Here is a 24,312-nt window from a genome sequence, read left to right on the forward strand (position 1 = left end):
ACTGAGCATCATAAAAACACTAACTTTCCCTTATCTAAACTAAGGAAGACCAGGGGGGACTAAATATTTTAGCTTTAAAGTAATGAAGGTGAGTTCGCTTGTTCAAGAAAAGAGCCATAAAATATATCTTCAATGAGTTGGAAAGCATGCCCGAAATCTAAAAACTGCTTCCTCATCTAAATCTAAATATTATTTTGTTAGTTTTCTATATTGCAGATTGTTATACATCATTAAATGAGATCGTTTCCAAAGCTTGACTGGTCAAGTCGGACCTACACATTTCTCAAAACACTTATTTTTTCAAATTTCAATGTAAAATCGATTACAATCAAATCCAGTCATCAGTTCACTTTAATAAGCTCTCTACTTCATAACCTGAATCTTGGCTTTGAACCTAAACACCACAGACCATAAAAATCCCAGACACCAGGAAATCGACCTGCTGCTTCCTAGGTAGGAATAGAGGAGGATGCCTCATTCACCCTTAAAGTTACACTACCACGTTGCTGCAAATGACAGATTTAAAAACAAACAAACAAACAAACAAACAAAAAAACAGTAAAAATACAGATGGCTATTAACAACAGATAACATAAATAAAATACCTCCTCGAAGGCCAAAGGGAAACCAAAATCAAAATGAAAAATTGTCAGTGCCTTGAAACACACACACGCACTCGCTCTCTCTCTCCCCCCTCTCAAAGTTCTCCAGTTACTTACTGGGGCGGTCCTGTCGCAGACTCCTCACATCAGCGCCCTGCCTGTCCAGCTGCCAAGTGCCGGAGCATGCCTCGAGCAGCTGTTTCCTTCAGGCTGCGGCTCTGTCTTAACCAGTCACATGCGCCTCCTGATAAACACTGCGGCCGTGCCAGGAGGTCAGAAACTGAAGATCATTATTCTCCTAATTCGCAAGCCTCATAACCCCTGAGCTGGCTCAGCCATTTCATTAGCACGCAGAGCAGTGCATTCCACAATTTGTTTTCTTTTAGTGGCAAACCCCAAACAGCTGATAAGTCACCCTTGGGCAGGTCACTGCAAGTGGAAAGTTGATTGCGGGGGGAGGGGTGCGCAGGGGCGTGGGGGGAGGAGCTGGCCGTCCTATGCTCTCTCATCTTCCTCAGGTTTTCACTGGGGCTCTTGAACAGCAAGAAGAAGGAACCACAGACCAGCACAGCAGGTGGAAACCGTGCCGCGTCCAGGCGGCCCCGGACGCCATCAAAGGGCTGCTCCATCTTGGTTTCGTCTTCTCAGCATCCAGGCTGCAGTTTGTGGGAAGAGCTGTAAGAGTGGGCAGCTTGTTCTGAGGAAGGTAGACTAACAGCCTGAGAATGGTTAGGTTTAGTTGCAAAGGCTGGGCTGCTGTGCCACACGATGCTGGGGGGCAAACGGGTGAGGGGTTAAGGAAGAATATGAGAGGCAGCTTCGTCTAGAGAGCCAATGGGAAGGACTTTCAGGTAGCTTAAGACCGAGCTTCTGCACACTGCAGTTATCTGTTGGATCGTATCAACATTTTGGGGGCACAGCAGAGCCGTTGAGATTATCAGCGAGGGAATCAGAGTGGAAACAGAAATGATCACAAGATTTGCAAGCCACTTTACAGAGGCGCTGCTGCCCCCTTTGGTGCTAGGAAGTGGAACCAACGTGCTCTTTCCCGTGCTGCCCACGAAGCTGGCAGACCATCTGCATGCCTGGTTGAATTCATACTTCTCACCTTAGCTGATTCTTGATTTTCCCCCTCTCCAGGGAAAGCCTGTGGACGTTCTGACTTTGGATAGCACCTGACTTCTTGGTAGAGTAAGAGTGCCACTTTCTAAAAGCAGAGCCCAAGCAGGGTAGAATGCAGATATGACAGGCAGTCAGCTCATTTGGCCAATTGAACATCCAAAAAAGATTTTAAAAGGTTAAAATGCCCCAGGGGATTTCTGCACCATAATGAGCCTGTTAAACTGTCAACCCTGATTTTTAATAAGTGAGATCTTACTCAACAGAGGAGCTTGTGTGGGCAATCTTTCATATCTGGGTTTTGTCTCCTAATTATTTACAGAATTAATTAAACCAGAAGTTTCCCTCCATACGAAGGATATTTTTCCAGAATAACAACAACAAAAAAGACCAAACCCCCTCAGTCTTGCCATTCTTTCAGGGGACTAATTTGTTACCAACATGTGAGTGACTAAAGTGTAAAGAGAAAATTTTTTTGCATGCTTCAAAACATACCCCTTTTGTTCAAAGTTAGTAATAAAAAGAAACTACAGATATTAATGTGCTAAGATAAGTCACCTTCATAACCCTTTCTCCACATGTGACAATCATTAATCAGAAACAGAAAAGGAGGCCTACTGAAGATTTGAAATGTTATTTTGATTTATATATGGAAACTTTTGTGATCTTATGGCATCCATCAATCACTTTATTTGCAACTAGTGGTGTTAATTATTCTGATGATCCATTGCATACTACATAGTTCATGAGGCAGAGGCTTCTGGAAACCCTTCAATGACCAATTAAAAAAAACAGCCTCAGGAAAGGTAAGCATAGAATTTCTCTCATTCTATTGGGAGAGAGGAAGGGATGGACCCCAAATCATACATGTCAAGTGAACGGTCAACATAAACCAAGATCCTGGACCCCTCTGACAGTGTCCAGGAGTGTCACCAAGGTTCCACAAAGACAATCTTCTAGCCTTGCAAAGAAATGGGGCAATCCCTCCTTTCTGCCCCAACACCTATAGGTACCAATCTTCTCCTTCAACTCCAAAAGAAGTGCCCTCCTCCTGCCAAAGGCCATCCACCCCTGGGCTTTCTGTCTCACCTTGGGACTCCCTCCTGTTCAGGATCCTTGGCTAACAATCATGCCTTCTTGTCCACTCAACCTCCTCATTATCTAAATATACTCACATTATTTTTACATCCTAAAAACAATCTTTTTTGATCCTTTGCTCCTTTAATTACTGCCCTAACCTACTCATTCCTTTTCTAGGTGAGCTTCTAGAGAAACATTTCTTGTGTCCATCATCTTCATATCCCGTTTACGTTGAGCCTGCTGACAGTCTGGCTCTTCCCCCAACTTCACTGAAACGCTTTCCCCACGTCACCAAAGACCAATGCTATTGGACACGTTTTTGCTTTTATCTTACTTGACCTCTCGGCTCCACTTGACCTAACAGCCCAAGCACTCCTTAATGTGTTCTCTTCTGGCTTCTGTAAAATTTCATTCCTACCTCTCCTTCAGCCTCCTCTGTGGACTCTTCTAATACCTGCTGCTCTCACATGTAAAAATCCCCTCTGTTCTTCCTGTTTTCTAACAGCTTTCATATATCTTAATTTATTACTGAATGACTATAATAGTTTCCTGATTAGTTGTCTTGCTTCCAAAAGTTGGTCTCTGACCTCAATTTATTTTATTTTATTTTTACACTGAAAAATTTTATTTTTACTTTTGCACTGAAAGCCTCTCAAAAAACATGGAAGAATATTAGGCATCTTTGTACTCCCAGAACATATGACAGGGCTTAAATCCTTCTTTTGTACATTCTGTTACTGTTGGATTTCTTACTCTGTGTTATAATTAAGCCTTAACATGTCTATGTCTCATCCAAACTTTGACAACCTTAAAGAAAGCCTGTGACTTATTCATTTTATATCCTGCAGTGCCCAATACAATGTCTCACCTGTAGGAGACACACAGCAGAAACAATGCTGAATGAATAAATGAATGATTAAAGAGAAAGATCTTCTGTTTATTCCTCTCAGAAATGATATAAGTTTACAGAAACTGATTTTATATTAGGCCACCAAAAAATCTTAAGTAATGTCCCCCCCCAAAGAAATTATTTTCACCACATTCTATGACCACATTGTAATACAACTATAAAATAATTGCAAAAGTGTAAGTCAAAAAAGAGCCAAGCTCTTGGAAAATTTTTATGACTCTTCTTTAAGAAAATAATTCATTGGAAAGAAATCAAAAAGGCAATCACAGAATGCTTAGAAGATCTCAGTAATGAGAATACCACATATCCAATACTGTAGATAGAGCCAAAAGAGTTAATTAGAGGCAAACTGACCCAAGAAGTTGAAAAACAACAGATCGATAATCATGGAAAAATGTAAAAGTTATTAAGAAATTGTTTCCAAAAAAGTTTTTCGTCCAAATTACTTACACAATCAAGGTCTCCCTGAGATTCAAGCCACACACCATTCCCAGGCTGTATAGAACGTTCAAATGGACACAAGTAAAAGAAAGCTAACATAATACCCCTGACATAAAAACAAACAAACTGATAAAGCATAATAATGGAAACCACAGACTAACCTCACCTGTAAACATAGTTTACCCAAGAGATGTAGAAAACTCTGAATATTAAGGACTGCATTAGTATGAAGACATGATGGAAAAAAAGCCTTTGAATTAGCACAAGAGTACTCTTGAAAAGTCTTTTGAAAAAAGTCAATATCAATTTTTTAAATTAATAAAATGGAGTTAGGAGAATTTTTCTTGGCATGATAAAGATTATCCCAAACCAAACACAAGCGTCATATCTAATGGCATAGGAGTAGACATATTAACATTAAAATCAGAAACAGGGAAAGGGTGCTCAACACCACACAGTGCTGTTCTGAACATTTGAGTCCTTGCAACCAGACAAGAGGAGAATTAAAAAACAAACAAACAAAAACCAAAAAAACTAAAGAAGAATTATGAGAAAGCAATAAACAAAATTACCCAACTTGCATATGTTATAATCGTTTATTCAGTAGACTCAACTTTTAAAATGTTTTAACTAACAGACACATGAAAAAATGTTCAAAATCATTAGCCATCAGGGAAATTCAAATCAAAACCACATTGATACCACCTTACACCAGTTAGAATGGCAAAAATGGACAAGGCAGGAAACAACAAATGTTGGAGAGGATGTGGTGAAAGGGGATCCCTCTTACACTGTTGGTGGGAATACAAGTTGGTACAGCCACTCTGGAAAACAGTGTGGAGGTCCCTTAAAAAGTTAAAAATTGAGCTACCCTATGATCCAGCAATTGCACTACTGGGTATTTACCCCAAAGATACAGATGTAGTCAAGAGAAGGGCCATATGCACCCCAATGTTCATAGCAGCATTGTCCACAATAGCTAAATCGTGGAAGGAGCTGAGATGTCCTTCAACAGATGACTGGATTAAAAAGATGTGGTCCATATATACAATGGAATATTACTCAGCCATCAGAAAGAACGATTATACAACATTTGCAGCAACATGGACAGGACTGGAGGAGATAATGCTAAGTGAAATTAGTCAAGCAGAGAAAGACAATTATCCTATGGTTTCACTCATTTGTGGAACATAAGAGATAGCAGGGAGATCGGTACAAGGAAGGGAAGAATGAAGGGGGGGTAAACAGAAGGGGGAATTAACCACGAGAGACTATGGACTCTAGGAAACAAACTGAGGGCTTCAGAGGGGATGGGGGTGGGGGATTGGGATAATCCAGTGATGGGTATTAAGGAGGGCACATACTGCATGGAGCACTGGGTGTTATATGCAAACAATGAATCATGGAACATAACATCAAAACCTAAGGATGTACTGTATGGTGACTAACATAACATAATAAAAAATTATTTTAAAAATAATTTTAAAAATAAAATAAAAATGGTATACACACACAAATAAAAATGTTTTAAATAACTAGAAATGTCAGTAAACAGTCACAAAATAAAATTAATTGGGTTTCCCACATAACAGCCTAAAACTGTTAGAAAATGTCATGGAAAAAAATCTCATTCAGAATGGCAAAAGTAATTACAAAACTCCTAGGAAAGACAGAAAAGTGAAAAAAATATAAAGAAATTTTTAAAACTCTACTGTGAAAATAGGAAATATTTCAATAAATGGAGCATTCCATGATTTTCCAGGACTGGAAGACTCAACACTGTCAAGATGTCAGTTCTCTTCTACTTAATGTATAAATATAATTACATTTTGATTAAAATGCCAGAGATTTTTAAAAACAGGTCAAAAAGGGGTACCTTGGTGGCTCAGTCGTTAAGCGTCTGCCTTCGGCTCAGGGCGTGATCCCAGCGTTCTGGGATCGAGCCCCAGATCAGGCTCCTACGCTGGGAGCCTGCTTCTTCCTCTCCCACTTCCCCTGCTTATATTCCCTCTCTCGCTGGCTGTCTCTTTCTCTGTCAAATAAATAAATAAAATCTTTTAATAAATAAATAAATAAATAAAAACAGGTCAAAAAAGAAATTCTGAAGTTTATGTGAAAGAATAAAAAACTGAGAATGGTAAAGAAAATTTTAGAAAACAACAAGGTGGGTGGGGGGTACTAGTTCTTAAATAGGCTGAAAACATCAAGAATTAAAAGTTCGATTCTGGTGCCAAGAGAGATAGACCAATGGAGCAGAACAGAAAGCCAGAAATATAAAAACAAGGACTATTTTAAAATTTTTATTTGTTAAATATGATATTTAAACCCAGTGGGAACAGAATGGATTATTTAGTAACTGGTTGAATAGTTAAGTATTAGGAAAAATAAAATAAAATAAAAATCAATTATTATCTCACAAAAATAAAATCAGTTATTACCTCATACCGTACACAAAACAATGCCTAGTGGACAAAAGAGCTAAATGTGAAAATAAGACCACACATGAACTTGAAGAAAATCGTGTGGTTGTTTTTATAATCTTAAAATTATTTTAATTTTAATTATTTTAACCATGATTAAATGCTTTTATCATGAAAATTATTTTAATTATGATCACAAAAGCAGAAACCATTTAAGAATGCTTTAAATATTTAAATAAATAAAATGTAAAATTTGCGTATGTCAAAAATAACCCCACCATAAACAAAGTTAAATCACAAATAACAGAATGAGATTAAAAAATGAAACCTGTAGGGTAAAAGGTTAATGGCCTTAACATATAGTCTTTATCATTAAAACTAGGCAAAGATATAATAAAGACTTTATTTACAAGAAAAGAAATATGAATGACCATTTACATATATATGGAAAAAATCCATCTTCTTAAAAAGGAGTACAAATTAAACAATGACAAGATACCATTTATTATCTCTAAACCTGACAAAGATAAAAATTGATAATCCCCGATGTTGGCAGGAGGTTTTGGAAAATGGCACCTTTATACTTTGCTGGCAAGAGTATAAATTGGTACCACGTGCAAGAAAGATAATTCTGTGATATATAGCAAAAGCTTTTTAAAATGTGTAGACCCTTTAATTCATCAGTTCCTGTCCTAGAAATATATCCCAAGGAAATAATATGGATTTTCATATGCGCAGGAATGTTTCTCACAGCATTGTTTACACTAGTGAAAAATTAGAAACAGTCTATGTACCAAAAGTAGTTGAATAAATTGTTATACATTCATAAGACTTAGCACTATGCAATCATCATAATGCTGTTGAAGTATATTAACGTGGAAAAATATTCAGCAGAGATTAAGTGCAAAACACAAGTTACAAAACAGTTTATTCAGTATGATCTCATTTTTGTAAGAAGACACGTGAACATATGTAAAAGTCAGAAACATTATATAGTTGACACTTGAACCACACAGGGGTTAGGGGACCTGACCCCCCCACACAACTGAAAATCCTAATATAACTTTTCACTCCCCAACCCGTAACGACTAAGAGTCTTCCGTTGACTGGAAGCCTTTTCCATAACATAAACAAACAATCCATGCATATTTTGTATGTTACATGTATTATATACTGTATTCTTATAATAAAGTAAGCTAGCGAAAAGAAAATGTTAAGAAAATAATAAAGAAAATATATTTATAGTACTGTATTTATTTTAAAAAAATTCCATGTGTAAGTGGACCTGTACGTTCAAACCCATGTTGTTCAAGGGTCAACTGTGTATCAAATTTTAACAGCAGTTATTTTTGGGAGTGGGGGTCAGTGTTTCCCCCCTCTTTATGCTTATCACTTTTTTCCTACTATTTCTATCATAAATGTGCATCAATTATTCATTTGTAAATGATATCTTTTTTATATAAAGAGACCTACCAGCATACCTAAGTGCTTTAATCATCTACACAAAGAGGAAAAAGCCATAAGAAATGTGATCAAGAAAAAAGGACCCAGAGCAGCAAAGCCTCACCATCCATTAATAAGGTCAGACACTTCTTCCTAAGTCTCAAGTCTCTATCCTTCTGTTTCTGTACCCAATATTGGATAGCAAGTCGCTGGAAGTGGTGGAACAACCAGGTTCGCAGGAGGCAGGAAGAGGAGAGAAGTAGTCTTGCTTGAGCACCTTGGTTTCAGAGATGCCCTGATGGGCTTTTATGCCTACCCGAGATATACTCTTAAGTAGAAATTCCCAAATGGTTTCCATCCTATGCGTACATGGTCAGCGAGCAGGAACCTCCTCTCCCAACTGCTCCCTGGTGAAGCTGCCCATCTATCATTCACCTTGTGCCAGATTCCTGCTCCAAATTGGTGACACACCACCTGCTGGTCAATTTAAGGTACTAACGCCATACTGCATCCCCACCTCCTCCTCCCCCTCCTTTCAGTGGACCTTTTACACGTTACTTTGTTATTTCTGCCTGGTCATCCCTTTCTCAGATACATACACTTCCTTCTTTCTCCAACATTTGTCTAAGTATCATGGGGAATTTTCTCTCCCACTCTTGTTCTTCCCCTATTCTTCGCCTTGAGTCAAAGTAAACCCCTAGATACAATCAGTTCTCCTAAGAGTTGTCCTAGCTCCATGCCTATGACAAACAGAAAAAATTGTGAAAAAATCAGAAAGTAGAGTTTTTAATCTCTATAGCCCTTGAACAAAGCAAACCATTGTCAACAAATGAAAAAATATAGTGTCTGTGTTCAAAGTGCATTGTATTTAAGGATTCACCAAAGCCCGTGACAAAAATCTCTGCTCTCAAAGCTTACAGTCTCTCTTGGAGAAAATGAAACATGCAGAAAGCCATATATAAGGAATTATAATTATCATATATCATAACAATTAGTACCTATTAATATTGTAACATACTAATATAGTATTCATGATATATAACAAGCTAACATCTGTGCAAAATACTCATTTAATTCTCACGACAATGCTCTAAGGAAATGCTATTGTTTGATGATGACCCTTAACGTGATTAACCAGCCTGCCCACAGCTAGTAAGCAGCAGAGAGAGAGAAATACAGATGCAACCGAACCAGGTCTTTCTGACTCCAAACCTTCCACATTTACCGTTTTCACCCAACCAAATGATTTAGGGTCCGTAGAAGTTTTCATAGACTCGCTCATCTTCTTCTAATGAAACCTGCTCATACTCGCGCACAACAGCTAAGTCAACTGTATTGCACTTTGGGGTCTAATTTTTGACATTACAACAGCAGTTGTAATTTACTGATTTACAAGTGAATCTTCTGACACAAGCCATTCATAAATTGGAGATGAGCTGTATAAAAATAAAAGGAGACTGAATCAGGAGGACAGCCTCTATCAGAGGAAGCCTCGGCAGAAGCTGCTCCCACACCCTGTCTGGGCGCCCTGTCCCTCTTCTTCAGCGTCTCTGGAGAAATCCCCAAATTTCTGGACTAATCAGCCCAGTTTAAAAATGGACTTCCTCTTTTGGTCTCTTTCTTTTATCTCTTTTCTTTCTTTCTTTTTGTAAAATTTCATTTGTTTTTTTAAAAACACATTGCATATTAGTGTCATTGCATTTACTTAATCTAATTCATTTAAATTTACCTTTCTGGCAGATTTTTTTCCTCCATCTAATCAACTTCTTAGACTAGGCTAGATTTCTAGCTGAAGCTGGATTCAGTACACATGAGAAGGAAAAGTTAGCATCCACGACACAAATCACCTTACTTAGCATAATTATTTACTTAATAAATTTTTCCAGTAGTTTTATTTCTAAACCCTGATTTGACAGCAACTTGCATTAATCTTGAAGATCTTACCCCTATAAACCACAGATGAGTGGTCAAATTAATCTGAATCTAAATCTCCTAACATACCCCTGCTGCTTTCAGAATTTAGTTCTTTTTTTAGATTTATTTATTTATTTGAGAGAGAGTGTGCACGTTGGGGGAGAGGCAAGAGGAGGGGGAGAGAGAGACTCTCAAGCACACTCCCCACCAAGCACAGAGCCTGATGCAAGCTAGATGCCAAGACCCTGAGATCATGGCCTGAGCTGAAACCAAGAGAGAGCCGACTGCTCAACCCACTGAGCCACCCAGGTGCCCCCTCAGAATTGTCTTAGTTCTTGAAGAAGTCACTTAGAGGAAAAAAACAAAACAAAACAAAAAAACTTCCTAAGGCTGACTGTGCATTTTTCTGAGAATCATTTAGCGTGCAGAAAATAATAGAAGGGCAATTTCAGATTTATAATTTCCTTTCTATTCAGATTTCAGCATCATTGCTGTTTCAAAGGAGAAAATACAAAGCTGATTCAGGGGAAATAAGGCAAAGAAAATATTTTAAAAAATTTTCTCGAAATGTGTGATAGCTAAATGCATGAGCTGGGCACAGTTTGATCTTTGCAGGAATCATAGGAAAAGAGCCGTAAGAAGCTACAAATCCTCTTTTTCTCATGTGACAATTTGAGCCTCTCCTGCCTTCCTCTCCCCATCCTCCCACTGTGGCTCTACTCTCCACGTCTGCTAAACTGTACTGGGTTCATACCAGAGCCCACCAGTCTTGGCTGGAAGATGATGCTCAGTGTACACTTTCTGAATGGAGGAAGGAATTTTTACACCGTGGTTGTAATTATAAAACAGCCATATTATTTTGCTACTAACGCCATCCTCTAAAATTGTGCATGCAGGGATCCCCTGGTTTTTGAAAGTTCAAGTTATGCTACTTTGCTTTTACAATAAAAGAGCTGCATTAGCACCCGTTTTTGCTAACCGACAGAAATTTAAAAAGGGTGAAAAGCAAAAATAGTGTTCAGCATTTGGCAGTGAGCTCTCAAGACAGGCAGGGCGCACCCCAGAGCCACGAGTGCAGCACCCCAGGCGGAGAGTGTGGCGCCACCAAGCCTCTTTCCCAGGAACTACACTCAGCATCTCAGTATCCAGCGACCGTAGCTTGGACTGTGTGAGCATCTGTGCTTTTTGTCGATTTATTTTGTGCATCCATTAGTAAGATGTGATATCAGAAAAGACTAAGAGAGGTTATTTTTGGAGTGTGGGCACGCTCAAAACATTTTCCATATAAATTAATAATAAATTATTAATATAAATAAATAAATTGCTTCATTGCTTTACACCATTTCAGCTTACAAAAGGTTTCATAGGAATGCTCTACTTCTGAATAGCTGGGGAAACCTGTAATTCTAAACGATGTCAATATTCTGCATAATCACTTCCGCTCTTCACTTTAGCACATTATCCAAACCCCGCTAGCTGACTGCAAGTCCTATTTTCCAGTCCTTCGTGCCAAACTCCTTGCTCACGGTTTAATCCAACCATCACCACCTCTAGGTTATAAATCTGTGAGGATTGAGCTTCTAAGCTCATTTCCATATCCTTTTCTAAAATATCATTACCTTTATCACACACTTCATTACACATTGCCATGATTTACTTACGCTGTGTTTGCTCAAACTTTTGGCTGCAGTCTTGGGATTCCTTAGAACCTTTGTGTATAGAAAGCCTTTGGATAAGCTATTCTTCATCACGACTGCCTGGGAGAGCACAAAGGCAACCACAGACAGAGCAGGAACCCATTGAGTAATGAGGAGCTAATACTACTGCAACCGGATTTTCTGATCTGTAGGTCAGACGGGGTAAACTAAGAAAGCACTTTTAGAAGCACATAAAAATGTGGTAGGAAAATTTCCAGTTTTCCTTCATGTTTTAATTAAACAGGAAGTTTTTGTTCCCAGGGCTTGTGTTTGTGTCGCCGTTCTTGTTAGTGAAAAGCAGTAGATTCACGTACGCTGCGCTCAAACTCTCAAACTGAGGGGCAGGTGGAGGGGAGAGGTCAGAACTGAGAGTGGGTGTCGTTTCTTTAATATAACCACAGGAAGTAAGAACTTCTTGGCTTGGGGAGATAAACACAGGGTAGTGAGAAATCAATGCAGGGGAACGCGGGCTAAAACAGCTGAAAAATACCAGCCTGCATGATGGGGCTTTGATAGATGTTTGAGTGCCTATAAATTCTTTTTAAATTTATATTCTAATGGTCAGAATAACTACATTATCACATGGAAGAATAGTCTTGTTTCCTTTTGCAAACTAGGAAAAGCAGGACTCCTAGTTCCTTTTTTACTTTATAAAATAGTTAAGTTTAAAAAGCTATAATGTTCATTGTAGCAAATCAGATGATACAAAGATAGACATAGAAAAAATTTAGTGACCTCTCTGTCCTATCCACTCCCATCTTGCCAAGATAACTACACCTATGAAAAGTGTATCTCACATACATATATGTATGGGGTTCTATTTTTTCCATTAAAAAAATCTGTATTTAATTTTTTCCCCTTACTGTATCATGGTCATGTATTTTGGCCCCAAGGTCAATAATAGACATTTATTTATTTATTTATTTAGTTAGTTATTTTAAGATTTTATTTATTTATTTGACAGAGAGAGACAGCCAGCGAGAGAGGGAACACAAGCAGGGGGAGTGGGAGAGGAAGAAGCAGGCTCCCAGCGGAGGAGCCTGATGTGGGGCTCGATCCCAGGACTCTGGGATCACATCCTGAGCTGAAGGCAGCCGCTCAAGGACTGAGCCACCCAGGTGCCCAAATAATAGAGATTTAACTTAAACTTTTTAATAGCTGCGTACTTCTCCGCCGTGTAGTTATATCATACTTTATTCATCCTATTAATGAACATTCAAGATGCTCCCAATTTTGTGCCAGTATAAACAGTGTTGCATTAAACATCCTTGCCCATATACCTTTAGTTTCTGGTGTTTTTAATTCCATAGTATAGATATCCGAAATGGGGATTATCAAGTTTGCAGAATTATTCATTTCACTATACATTCCCAGTTATTTTCCCAAAACTAACTTAAAATCAATGCGAACATCCATGGCCTTAAAAAGACTGATAAATAGCAACTTAGAGGATCAAGATTTTAATCTGAGAAGCATTAAAAATTTTCCTTTCAGAATTATGTCCCATCAAGTATATTAACTAAATCATTTATGTTGAAGATATTGGCTTGTTTTTCACAAATAATAATAGTTTTTTAAAACCAAAATGTTTTCATCAAATCAACTCAAAATGTGTCAAAGTTAAAAGCTGGAGCCTATTTCCCTCCAGCTAGTCCTTTGTATCTTCACACACCAAACATTCAACAAACTCTAAAGGCCATTCCAGTTGTAGAATCAATTGCTGATTAATTTTTTAAAATTACGAATGAATGTGAAGTGATATGTTATGAAGAACAAAAATGTTAATGTTGGACTAAAAATGATTCACTCTACTTTCAAAGAACGCAGTGGTGCTAGTGTGGAAAAGGGTCAGTCAGAAACTCACTTGTTTTGGTTTTATTCTCTGGACTGGGGCCTTCGTAACTGAAGAGCCAGCTCTTCCCCATGCCATCCCCGCGAGACAGAATGGGGCCCGCAGTCCAAACACAAGGATACGAGTACCCGCCATCTACAGCTCCACTCCTCCTAGTGGGGGCTGTTTTCTAAACCCACCTCTTCAAAATTACATGGTTTTGCCACGTCATCTGGTTTGGGACTTTGGAGTGAAAAGTTCAGCAACATTTTTCTATATTTTTCACAGCCTATATATTCCAACTGATATGGCCTTAGCAACCAACACACTCTAAGACACAAGCGACCAAGCATAAGGTTCCTGCCTCAAGAAAAAATAAGTTACAGTCAACATAAATTCAGGGAAATTTGTTCACATCACCAAAGCATTCTTTGTTTTAGAAAGCCACTCATTGCAGGACTACAAGAAACGTGTGCACCCCTGGTGCATTCAAAATGGCATTCGACCAAACAAAATTCAATTCATATTATTCAAGAGCACATTTATTAAGTAAAATAAACATGAGTCCGATTTTGGACCCAACTTACTAGCCCAGATGGTCTGTGCCCTTTCCTTCGGAACAAAAAAGTGGGCAAGCAATTCCTTGCTGCCCGTGATGGACAGGTTATTTCACAACCCTCCCCCCCCCCCCAGGGCTTAAAGTAACCTGCTAAAAATAGCCCCTCAGGGCTCACATTAACGTCCTTAGCCAAGGGCCAGGTGAAAATATAAATTGCTTGAAATACGTCCTGCATTCTAATTCCACAGGACCACCATTAGCTGAAAATCCCCACTAATCCTCCTGACAATTCCAACATTAATAACCTTTTTCTCTTTTAACCATTTTCCCAAACTAGTAGGAGAGACAATGTGTTGAGTGTTGAGAATGTTGACACACTGGGGAATTGGGAAGTCAGGATTCTCATTCCCTCATCAGCCACTCACCGGCTGAGAAAGCTTAACCCTTTAAGTATAAAATTCCCCAATTGTAAAAAGGAAACGATAATGCCCAACTGAAAAGGTGGCTCTAGGGGTTGGGAAAATATGCTGTCTTTCAGGATTTTATCTTCTAAAAATACTGAACAAGTGCACAAAAATAAATGTTAAGACAAGCTCAGTGAGACACTTGTAATCACAACAAAAAAGGGAAAATAAGCTAAAAAGAAAGGGAGGTTGATCAAAATAATCACAGTGCATAATTCAGTGCTACCTGCATCACGCAGCCACGCAAAGGGTTAAATGGGAAGATGGCTTTGCTGTAAGAAGTGGAAAAAGCAAGCTGAAAACAAAATCACCATGTATAAATGATTGTTGTTTTAAGCCAAAAAAGAAACCCTCCAGTATGTATTTAGTTCCATTTTATCACAATCATATATGTTTTCAAATGCACAGAAAATACCTACAACGGTAACAAGCAATAAACATATGCCCACTCTGAAGAAAACAAGAGGGTTGCAAGAGTGGCAGAGTCTTTCCTTTTTTACACTATTCATTTTTGATATTGAGTACATTTATAATAAACCTGTGCTGTTTTTATAATTAAAAACTGAAGACAATAAAGAATGCAATGAGAACTAATCACCGTAAAGCACTTGGCGCAAAGCCTAGTGGACTTGGATGAATGGTGATTCTCACAGTTAATTCTGTCCAGAAACTACAGAACTTCTTAACCAAAACGAGGTTACAGAAAGCAAGCAGACCTAGGTAACGTGCAGCCAGTTATGCTCGAGTGTGAACATGATCCGTTTTATTTTTTAAGTGACTGTTTATGCTCTTGATTGTGGGGATGGCTTTGTGGGAATCTACATAAGTCAAGACATTGAACTGTGTATTGCAATATGTACCTTTTACGATACGTCAATTATACCTCGACAAAATTGCTTAAAAGAGAAAAAAAGTGGAGCTAAAATTTTCAGCAGTAATAAAATGACAGATGGGAGAATGAGGTCAGCATGAAAGGTTTCTGAGGTGTTTGTGTTATTCAGAAGATGTCGATATGGAGACATTAGCATCAGACTTTGTTACATCAAATAATGTCTTTTATGTGCAACCACTTACAAGAAAAGAAATAGAGGACATAACTCCCAAAACACCAGAGGGGAGAAACTAGAATAAGGAAAACTTGAAAAATCCAAAAGAAACAGGAGAGGAGAGAAAAAGAATATTAAAAAGAAAATAATGCTATTAACTCTTCATAGCATCATAGGCTGTCTGAATGCACCATTAAAATGCAAAGACTATTATTAAATAAGAAGCAAAAGGATGGATCCATTTTTAATTAGTTCAGCTCCACAGGTGTATGTGTGTGTGTGTGTATGTGTGTGTGTGTGTGTGTATGTACAGAAAAGATCAGATATCTTCCCTCAACTCAACCTTTTTGAACTGCTTTTCTGAAGCCTTGAAATTAATGGAAGGAAAGTTCTTTATACCAAAAATAACAAAAGGAACTGACTTCGTCAGGAGGGGAGAGGGTGAGGGAAGTGTAAGGGAGGCAAAGACAACTGGCAAATAGAAAGCGTGTTTGTCTGCCAGGACCTCAGCAGAGGGTACATGGAGCTGTCAGGGAGCTGTCAAGAGAATACCACTTGAGGCCGCCCCTCCTACCTACAGTGAGGCCCTCCGGCCAGCGTGGGGCTCACCGCTGAGACCTCTAGCTCCTCTTCTTGGGAGGAGGTCTGAAGGTAAAGAGGCCTCCCCTGCCTGGCCGGGCTAGCACTCTTCCGAGAAATGTGAACTCAACACGGCCACGCCAGACGGGACAATTCATCCATTCTTTCATGGAATCTGCAAAACTGGGTAGATGGTTCTAATCAATCTTATCTGGAAAACAGATGGAAAATTCTTCCCAGAAGTGAATTCTTTCGTCTTATTCCAAAAGAAGGCCACGTGGCTCCCCTGGCTGTGTGTGCCTGGCAGCGCTCTCCTGGCCTCTACGGATTTGACACGTGCTGGGGCTGCCGTGCAGGCGGTTATGGGGGAGACCCCCGGTGACTAGGGACGGTCAGTCCTACAGTCCCCTGCCCGGGAATGGCAGGCATCACCACATGTCCTTCCTTGCCCAGTTACCTAGGAATCTGACCACTGGGGTGCTAACAAAGAAATCGAATCAGATGAAGAACTAAAAGACAGACCACAAAAGACTCTGGATGATGGAGAACAGACTGAAGGTTGCTGGAGGGGAGGTGGGTGGGCCATGGGCTAAATGGGTGGTGGGTATTAAGGAGGGCACTTGTGTTGAGCACGGAGTGTTGTATGTAAATGACGAATCACTAAATTCTACTCCTGAAAATGAAACAAAACAGAACCCGAAAGACAGGATTTCTCCTACCAGTTCTGCCTGGATAGTGAGTCCGTCTACCCCATTACCATTAGGAGTCCCCCTAATCATCAATAAAGTGGGAATGACAGTATCTGTCTTGCAGATTTTTCTGGAAAGCTAATGAAATGAAGTACTTTGAAACCCATACTATATTGTGGAAATTCAACGTGTATTCATTTCTTACATCGGTAAGACAGCTTTAAGGCTTCATCGTACCTTTGCCTACATAACATCATTGCCTAGAGAGGAGGCTAAGGAATTTCAGCTGATGTCTATGATGTGCTTAACACGCCCACTCTGAGTGACAACTTCATCTGCCCCTCCTGCCTTGGGAACTTCTTTGGTATTCTGGGCAAAGTTCATTGGTCCTGGGATGGGCATGTGATCCAAAGTGGAGTAGCCTTAATACTTCTTTTGCTTTGGCCACATTTGAGTGTTTCAGAGATGAACATCCGATTAGATTCAGGCAGATGGTTCCCTAACCTATGAGTCACTGCCCCATGCTTTTCAGACGAAGCCAGAACATCCCTTTTCTGTTGCCAAATCTTAAGATACAAAACCTAGAACCTACTAGCAGTCACATTTTCTGCTTTCCCTACACCATTCGAGGAGCTGAGTAGGAGAAGAGGGCTGGTGTCACCCTTCAATTAATTCTCTAGTTTTAGGTATAAAATGCCTGCCCTCAGCTGGGCCCTATCCAAAGACCAGGGTCCCCAGTCTACACACCCCATGTTTTAACTTCTTGAGAGAACAAGCTGCCAGAATCCTGCTATGGTGAGAGAGGGGCACTCTCCCGACTGTGTGAAGTTGGGGAGGGGATCTAGAAAGCTAACTGCTCCCCCCCCTTTTTTAAGATTTTACTTATTTGTCAGAGAGAGAGCACATGAGCACAAGCAGAGGGAGCGGCAGGCAGAGGGAGAAGCAGGCTCCCCACTGAGCAGGGAAGACCGAGGCAGGACTCGATCCCAGGACCCCAAGATCATGACCTGAGCTGAAGGCAGAAGCTTAACTGACTGAGACACCCTGGCATCCCAAGCTAACTGCTTTTTAAGAGGATTTCAAACCAGTCCTCCTCGAATTGGCCTCGTCTTCACCTGCAGTTCCAGGGGTTGCTGGTGCCACTAATTCCTGGGTCTTGGAAGGGTTCTCCAGTGCAAATTGGATTACTTTTCTGATTTCTATTGTTGAATTAGTAGTCAACTATCTGTTTTCCAGCTTTCAAAATATTGTCACTGTGTATTTGTGACTTAAACACACACACACACCAAACCCTGTGATCTCATTTCAATGGGATCTCAGAAAGCAGAAGAGGAGTTCAATGTTTGTGTTATATCCTTCTTTCACTGAAAACTCAGGGTCTGTACAATACACTCATCACTCCTCATAATACTCAACCCTCTTTGGTGGTCCCTGTGGGCCAGGCCTACCCCAGGCTCCCTACCGTGGCCACCCTTCCCAGTCTTGTGCTCCAGATTTCAAAACTATCTCTCTTCCCATATGATTTCCTAAGTTACAGGATTACATACACAACCCAACTTAGAAAAGCGCAGATTACCCAACTTTATGTCGAGGTATCAGGGGTTGACTTGCTCCTACCTGGAATAGTTAACGGGTTTTGAAAAGTGACTTGTGTTTCTTCGTATGTGTGTGATTTCAAAACTCATGTATATTCACCACAAGCAATTTGAGAAGTATAGAAAAGCACAAAGAAGAAAAATAAGATCAACTGTAATATCACCATTCTTAAAATTTTATTTTCTCTTTATATGTATGCCAACTTGCAGATAGTTGGTCCCAGTGATCCTCCTTTGGCTTACACCTCAAGGAATTTATAATTAAGTTGATGAAAGAAGAAACTCCTGGAAAATGAACCAGCCAGGCATCTAACGACTGAATAAAAGAACTATCACCAAACATCACGTGATAGCATGCTACAGCAGTCGGAAGAGGGCAATGCCCCTGAAGACAGGGCAGATGTGCTGGGTCTGGAAGCCTGTAGGATTTGGATTAAGAGAAAGAAGGGGGAGTGGCGGAACCCTGGTTGCCTAGATCAGCACAGGGAAATCCAGAGAGAGGACGATATGTTCAGGCAAAGTTAGGAGACACGTTGTTGGCCAGGGTCTGGCAGAGAGAAGCAAAAAAATAAAATAAAATGCTCTATTACACCCGATGGCCAGGTGTGTAAGACATAGCTTCACAAGCACGGACCTCTCTTCTGAAAACTGCCCCCATCCTCTGGATTAGTCCTGTGACTCTTCTCTCAAGGTCATACATGACTAGACAAGGAATGGACTTCTGAGGCAAGTTTAGGCCAGTTGGATAATTAGATTCTTTCTCAAGAGAATTTGGAACGGAAAGGAAGAGATGTATCCATTTCTATCAGTGCTTGAATAAAAAAGACCTTCAAACTGAGGAGCAGATGGACATCCTCCATGTTGTGCTTAGGGAGGTAGAGGCAGGAAAAGAAGCAGGGGTGGGGGGAGGTGAGCAGAGCCTCTGAGAAATGGAGATAGAAACCACCGCATCACAGTCCAGCATTCATGGCCTCAGGCTCCGATCACCGAGTTCCTGGAGGGAGGCTCCTGCCGTTCTCCACTTCATTTCTTGTGCTTCCATGACAGTCACATTTTCTTATAACCCGTGTAGCTACAATGAATGTGTTTCCATTCCCTGAACTTTGGCTAAGATCCCAGGCCATCTGCAGGCTCGTGTCAAGAGTTTAGCTAATGGATACTAGCCCCTCATACAAGGGCCTGCCTAGATAACAGCCTGCAGAGTGACAGGTGAATGTAAGTTCCTGAGAGGACTTCCCTAAAGACCTTTGTGATAAGCAGTCTCCCCTGCCTCCCAGGGCCTTCCCTCGTGCTACCCTTCGGTAAGACCTGGTGGGACTCACCAAAAGCCACACTTCTGGGTTTGAATTGACCAATCTGGCCTTAGCCCAGGAACCCCAAATCATGCCACCAACAGCCTCTAACAAAGGCATGTGCTCAGGTCCTGTGCCTGCACCTCGCCTTGACCTCCTTGTGTAGCCCCTCAAGGTATGCAGTGTGCTTCCTCCAGGACCTGTAAGGAGTCAATCTCTCTACTTCAGTTCCTGTTGTGGCCTCTGGTTTGCTCACCAACCAGCAACTCTACAGGGCTCTACTTAACAAATGTTAACTTAAGAAAATATAACACCCTCCAAGACAGATTATTCTCTCAGGAGTGTGGAGACGTGAGTGTGAGGGAAGGGGAGAGCCTGAGGGAAGGAACTCAGCTGGACGGCTACTGACAGAGTCCTGGATTTGGGTAAAGAGGACCCAGAAGGGAAGCAGTAGTGACAGGAAGGGAGGAACGGAATGTGAGACACATTTAACAGGAAGGATGATCTACTGGGTTACCAGGAGGTGAAGAACAAGATGGAGGAAAGATGGCTCCAACCCAGATGGGATGATGTCACCATCACAGGAAAGAACACAGGGAGGCTGTGAAGCTAAGGGAAGAAGGGCAGGATTTTTATCTTGGACGTGCTAAGATGGAAGTGATGATGGAACATCGAGCAGAAACATACGGACAGATACCAGGTGCCAGAATGCAGGCTACAATTCCGTCAGAGTAGAGAAGCAAGTTCAGAGTTCTTTACATATGGAAGCCATGAACGAGCTCTCTGAGGGAGAAGGGATTTAGAGAGAAATGGAAGACAAGGACCTCTGGTAAATGGCTGCATTTGAGGGCAAAGGACAAAAGAAAACATTCATCAAGACTGAAAGAAAACAGGAACAATGTGGCATCTCAGATTTTAGGATGTTAAATGGTGCAGGGATCGAGAGGAATAAAAGTGGAAAGAGGTTATTTCCTGCATCATCGAGAAAGTTTCTGATATACTTTCAGTGGGGTCGAGGACAGGGCAGCTTATTTTATGTGTTTCAAATCTTGAAAGAGAAATGAGAAAGCAAAGGTGTTACGTGCCAGAAGCCACACTGAGAATCTCAGGGGTGGAACTCGAGAATTCAGATGGGCAACTCGTGTGAGCAGCAGATTTGGGTAGTTTGGGCCGCAGTTCCCATGACGAAGAAAAAATGTGAAGATTTTAAAGAAAATGTCCTAGAAGCCAAAGAAATTGAGAGAGGGGATCCTGAAGAAGGATGGGTTCATCAGCTGGGAGGAGCAGGGGTCGTTTCCGAGACAGAAAACACAGATGTGCGTGCTCCAGACGTGGCCTGCCTCTTTGAGCAGCACGCAGTACAGCACCCACCCTTGATGTCTGTTGGCGGACCTCCGTGACCAGAGAGACAGCCCCAGCTTCCAGCCAGAAGGAATGACCGGAAGGCGTTTCAGAAGAGAGAAGTCACAGGAACACGTTATTCTCCTGGCCTAGACTCCTGTTCGTGAGTTACGTACATAATCTCCACTCACCTCTATGTCCTTGAATTCTCGATTTGTGAAACCAACCAGTGGTCCTTGACCGGGCCTGAGGCCAGTTAAGGCCTCACTTTGCCACCCACTCTTCATTTACTAGTGATGAGAAAAAGCCATGGTCCAATCTGCAGGATCCAAGAGTTCCCCCCTCTTTCCCACCCGGGAGGCTGCAGGGAAAAACACAGATCCCAAGCAGAGTCTCTCGTGCTCTGCCTTCCTTTCCCCTCCGGACAACCGAGCAACTGTGCACGAGTCTCTGTCTCATGGGCCCACATATTCTCCTTCACTGCAACCTTTCTCTCTGCCTTCCTCTCTGTCAAATGTTACTTAGGAAAAATTCGCCCTATTTGGGAACAAAAACAAGATCCTGGTTATGGCTGCACATGAACAGCAGTGCTAGACATACTTCGTCCTTAAGGAAAAGGCGAACCCAAGGTTTAGACATCCAAATGAAAAGGCTGTCTCCCCGACGGGTCATAGCGGTAAGGCAGCCTCCTTCGGAAAGAATCCCATGTGTTTCCTCATTCTTTGGTGAATTTGCTTTCCTACCAACATTAAGGGACGAAATAAGTATGATATATCTTTTATACTTGTTCCCGCACCCAGTAGGACACCTGGCACCTGCTGGCCCCTCTAACCAGGGCTTGTTGCTTCAGATATAAGGTGATGTGTGCCTTGATTTAGCATATTCTTTTTTTGTTTTAATTATTCACAGATTATTAATGTATTAATGTAATTATTAACATATTATTAATGAATGATATAATTCACTAATGTAGAAGTGATACATTAATAACTATATTTCATGATAAATACATTGTAATAATTTAACTAATACGTATTTATAAAAAATAATCATGATTTAATTAAGAATAATAATTTAATGCAATATATGGCAAATATAAAGTAAATACACTGTAATAATTTCATTGTAAGTACACAGTGTTTTGTGTTTTTTAAAGATTTTGTTTATTTATTTGTCAGAGAGAGAGCAGGAACAAGCAGGGGGAGCTGCAGGCAGAGGGAGAAGCAGGCTTCCTGCTGAGCAGGGAGCCCGAAGCAGGGGCTCAGTCCCAGGATCCTGAGATCATGACCTGAGCCCAAGGCAGACGCTTACCAAACTGGGCCACCCAGGTGTCCCCAGTTCATGTATTATAGGTGCACATACCCCATCACTATTTATGACTTTGTTCCTTTTTTTTTTTAATGACTGTGTCTATGGGAAAAATGGAAAGTGAATTCAGAGGGTCAAGAAAATTCTTACAAACAGGCTTTTGGAGCACTACCAATTTGTAAACCATGAGATATATGGTCATTATTTACATTTTAGATGTCTTTAACTTTTATTTCGATTTTCGAGTTTTCTGACTGCTTACAATCTAGCTTTCATAAACAGACCCTCATGGAATAAGAAATGAACCCAAACTAGATGGGTCCCGGGGGCTGGACTCACTGCCAGGGCTTCGGGGTGCTCGTATCCAGCTGTGTGCCATTGGTGGGACCACAGAGTCTTTAGTGGGATCCGCTTCCTCTGGTTCTATTTTTGTATCCCCACATTTAGCACACAGAGCTATCTTTATCGCTCCAGCTGACTGGCATGCGAGTCCCCAGGGCACTGGAGTTATACAAGATCATTGAAGCATACTTCCTACTCTTCAAATAAGACAATGCAGAATGCCGAAAAGACATCAGCAAGCAATCACAATTTTAGATGGAGTGTGTGTGTGTGTGTGTGTGTGTGTGTGTGTGTGTGAGTGTGAGAATTACCAAAGATTTCTTTCTTTGTACTAAGTTGTATGCATTATTAGAAACACAATGTGCATAATGCTTTCTGGAAATTACCTTTAGGCTGTGTAATGAAATCTATTCCTATGCCTAAATTCACTTGAAAACATCATTAGGAAATGAGAGTTCTTACCATCACGTAACCCAGATTTCAAAAATCAGGAGTTTTTCAAAACCTCTATTACCCTCTTCGCAACTGAGACGTCTGTTCGTTACAGTCTAAACGAACAGCTGAATTGTTCTAATCGGCAGAAACTCAAATACGGCCAATATTTTGCTTGCTTTTCAGTTATTCAGTTTTAGTTGATACCTGTAAGAGTGGCCAGCTGAATACATCACGAAGAAGAAGACTGAGTCCTGAACAGACAGAAAGATCTCACAGGCCAAACTTCACATGCTAGTGATTTAACTGTAGCTCTTCCGTTCAGATCTGCACTGTCTGATACGGCAGCCACCGGGCCCCTGAATCCGTTCAGCACGAAAAATGAGCCTTGTCCCAACGGAGATGTTGCTAAGAGTAAAATACACACTGGATGTCAAAGACTTACTTGGTCCAAAAAAAGGTAGACTATCTCACTAATAATCTTTTATATTGAATACATGTCAAAATGATGACGTTTTGATATATTGGGTTAAATAACTACATTTTAAAGACTAATTCTATCTGGGGGCGCCTGGGTGGCTCTGTCGGTTAAGTGGCCGACTCTTGATTTCAGCTCAGGTCATGATCTCGGGGTCCCGGGATCGAGTGGCTCAGTGCAGAGTCTGCTTGGGATTCTCTCTCTCTCTCTCTGCCTCTGCCCCTCTCCCTGCTCACGCTCTCTCTCTCTCAAAAATAAACTCTTTAAAAATGTCTTTTTTTTTTTTTTAATGTGGCAACTGGAGAGTATAAAATGACATTCGTGGCTCACATAACATTTCTACTGGACAGCCCTGGGCTGGTGGCCTCCTCAGCAAACGGCAGGACCTGCAAGTGCTCTTAAAGCTTCGGAGCAAGAGCTGCTGCAGAATCGTGTTCCAAATCAGGTAATCGGAGGAGAAGCGGGCTTGCAGGAAAGGTTAAAGCACGCCCTACATGTTTAGTTTCCCAACCAAAGAATTCTAAGAGTACCCAACCTGACAGTGAAGTTATGCTTATGGACACAAGCCGCTAGGGAAGAGAAAAGTTACTACAGTGTATGTAATACCTGCCTTACTTCGCTCTGTCCTAATTGATAACGCAGCCTTCGTTTCAGCTCCGTGGTCGCTAACTGTGCTCATTCCGCTAGACGGTGAATCACGAATTCACTTGCTTTGGGTTTCTGTTGTTTG

At 40.8% G+C, this 24,312-nt stretch overlaps 1 protein-coding gene across 1 annotated transcript in view; it reads right to left on the reverse strand.

Annotated features, from left to right (window-relative positions):
- The window catches only part of RASGRP3 (RAS guanyl releasing protein 3), an 86,141-nt gene extending 71,998 nt beyond the window's left edge, over positions 1–14,143 (reverse strand). The window contains exons 1-2 of the mRNA XM_087863739.1: positions 14,045–14,143; positions 6,029–6,184 (exon numbers count right to left, since the gene is read on the reverse strand). The gene's annotated coding sequence lies outside the window, so the exon portion shown is untranslated. The remainder of the gene's footprint in view (positions 1–6,028; positions 6,185–14,044) is intronic.
- Positions 14,144–24,312: the final 10,169 nt, after the last annotated feature.

This window comes from Ursus americanus, chromosome 7 (assembly GCF_024610735.1).
Source record: "Ursus americanus isolate L20-20 chromosome 7, mUrsAme1.1.p, whole genome shotgun sequence".
NCBI classification, from domain to species: Eukaryota; Metazoa; Chordata; class Mammalia; order Carnivora; family Ursidae; genus Ursus; species Ursus americanus.